Source organism: Meleagris gallopavo, chromosome Z, assembly GCF_000146605.3.
Source record: "Meleagris gallopavo isolate NT-WF06-2002-E0010 breed Aviagen turkey brand Nicholas breeding stock chromosome Z, Turkey_5.1, whole genome shotgun sequence".
Taxonomy (NCBI): Eukaryota; Metazoa; Chordata; class Aves; order Galliformes; family Phasianidae; genus Meleagris; species Meleagris gallopavo.
The window spans coordinates 5062005-5064809 of record NC_015041.2 but is presented as its reverse complement, the minus strand read 5'-3'; positions in this window follow the sequence as shown (position 1 = coordinate 5064809).

The following is a 2805-nucleotide window of genomic DNA, read 5'->3' as shown; positions in this document are numbered from 1 at the left end:
CAGTATGATTGAAGTTCAAATTTTACTGAGGTCTTTAAACTGGGAGCACTGTTGCCTTGGCTTTTTATAATGACTAGCGCAGAGGGCAGAGATAGCCCACAAAATAACTCAGCACTGAGGTTATGCAGAGAAAGACTAATATTTGTGTTTTTGTTAAGTTCCTAAATTAGGATACTACTAATGTACTTAAAAACTGTGTCTGTCCCTTGAACAGTGGCTAGCAGAACGGAGAGGGCTAAGTAAATCTGTAATATAGGATACAGTAATAAGCTGCATATGGATAAGTAAAGTTGTTTATTACAAATCAAGCCAAGTGACATCTCTCAATCTACAAAGCTTGATTTATTTCCTTTCTCCTGGCATGGCTTATGGCATGTGTTAGCACTGTTATCCATGCATTATAAATATTTATTTATGTATTTATATTTTATGCTTTTACAGGCCAGTAAAAGCAAATAACTGAACAAGTTTACAGGCAGTTACTTTTGTGTTTAATGGAAATAATAATCTGCAAATGTCCTTCTTTGTGAGAGCACTGAGCTTAGTTTCTCCAGGGAACAATTTATAGTAACTGATTTTTTTCCCTCTGGGTGCTGGGAAACCAGTCTTTGAGTCCCATATTTATTCTTTTTAAGACAATAGAAACAGGAAATTTCTATCAATTATGCTGTATATTCTCAGAAATTATTTTTTCAAGGATGTAAGTATGGAGCATGAGTGGCAGCAGTTTGCCATTGTCATCCGAAAAGAAATATATAAGGCTCTGTCTACTATATTGAAAAATAAATAATCCTGTTCACATATTTAGCAATAACATTGAATTTTTATTTTTGAAATAATAATTAAAAAATACTAAGACTGTTAAAAACTGTATATTCTGCTTTTTTGCTTTCTTTTTTTTTTACGAAAAAAAGTTATGGGAAAATAAAGGGAAGAGGATGGAAGATCTGGGGAAAATAAAAGGAATGAAAAGATAAACAAATGTGGAATCTCTTCGAAAATATAAACTAATTAAATGATCCTGTTTTGATTATTTTCTTTGATCTACTTAGTTGTGGTTTGTATAAAATGAGAATATTTTAAAAGCAGTACATTTTCTATAGGAAATATAAAACAAAACCAAAAACAAATATGTTTGTGTTCATTTTGCAGAACTGTAGAATTGTAAAGTATCCAGAGTTGAAAATGACTCACAAATACCATGGCATCCTAGCTCTACACAAATTCAAATCTTATGTCTGAGAATACTGTCCATATGTTCCTTGAACTTCAGCAGCGTAGTATCGTGACCACTACTCCGGGAAACCTGTTCTGGTGCTTCACTCTGGAACCTGAATGAAGAAAAAGACCTGGCAAAAAACTAATTCCGAATATGTAATTGGAACTTCTCTCGATAAAGGTTCATGCCCTTTTCTTTGGTCAAATTTAAACACATGAAAAAACCTCTTTTTCTTTTTTCCTCTTTCTTCCTCATTTTCTCTTTTATTTTCCTTAAACCAGTCAAACTTGGTTCAGCACTAGTTATTGTATATCCTCTGAAATACCATATCTCATGTGGAAGAGTTTTCTGTTTAGCTTAGAGAAAGTCACCTTTACACTACGGGAGGAGAGATCATAGACAGGGATGGCTGAGAGTGACAATATTGTGTTTTCTCATCAGTGCTGGATGTCAAATCCCTGACAGTGTAGGTGAATAAAGGAAGAGCAATTAATATAATTTACCTGGACTTGTGCAAAGCATTTGATGCTGTCCCAGATGACATCCTGGTTGCCAAATTGGAGAAAAATGGATTTGATGGATGGACCACTTGCTGGATAAGGAATTGGCTGGATGGTTGCACTCAGAAAGTTGTGGTTGTCACGGCTCAATGTCCAAATGGAGACTGTTGTTCCTCAGAGATCGGTGCTGGGAACAGAGTAATTTAACCTCTCTATAGGAGACATGGACAGTGGGATCAAGTGCACTGTCAGCAAGTTTGTAGATGACACCAAACTGAGTGGTACAATTGACATGCTAGAGGGAAGGGATACTGTCTAGAGGGACCTGGACAGGCTTGACAGGTGAGTCCATGCCAACCTCATGAAGATTAACACAGCAAAGTGCAAGGTCCTGCACCTGGGTTGGGGCAATCACAAGCACAGATACATGTTGAGAGGTGAAGAATTTGTGGATGTCGGGTGATGGAAGACTCAACATGAGCTACCAGTGTGCAAACTGTATCCTGAGTTGCATCAAGAGAACCATGGCCAGTAGGTTAAAGGAAGGTGATTCTGCCACTCTGCTCTGCTTTCAAGAGAATCCACATGGAGTATTGCATCCAGTTCTTGGGACCCCAGCACAAGAAGGACAATGGGCTGTTGGAGCAAGCCCAGAGGAAGGTCACAAAGTGATCAGAGGGCTGGAGCACTTCCCGTGTGGGACAGGCTGAGAGCACTGGGTCTCTTCAGCCCAGCGAAGGCTCTAAGGGGGCCTTATCGTGGCCTTCCAGTATCTCAAGGGGGCTGGGAAGGAACATTGAGAAGGAAATGTAGTGGGGAAGAAATTTTTAGAAGGGCATGTAGTGACAGGACAAGGGGAAATAGTTTTCAACTGGAAGAGGTTAGATATAGACTAGATACTAGGAAGAAATTATTTACTGTGATTGTGGTGAGACAGTGGAACAAGTTGCCCAGCAAGGCTGTCGATGCCCCTCCCTGGAGGTGTTCAAGGCCAGGCTGGATGGGGCTTTGAGCAACCTGGTCTAGAGGGATATGTCCCCTATAGCAGGGGAGTTGAAACTCCATGATTTAAAGATCCTTTCCAAC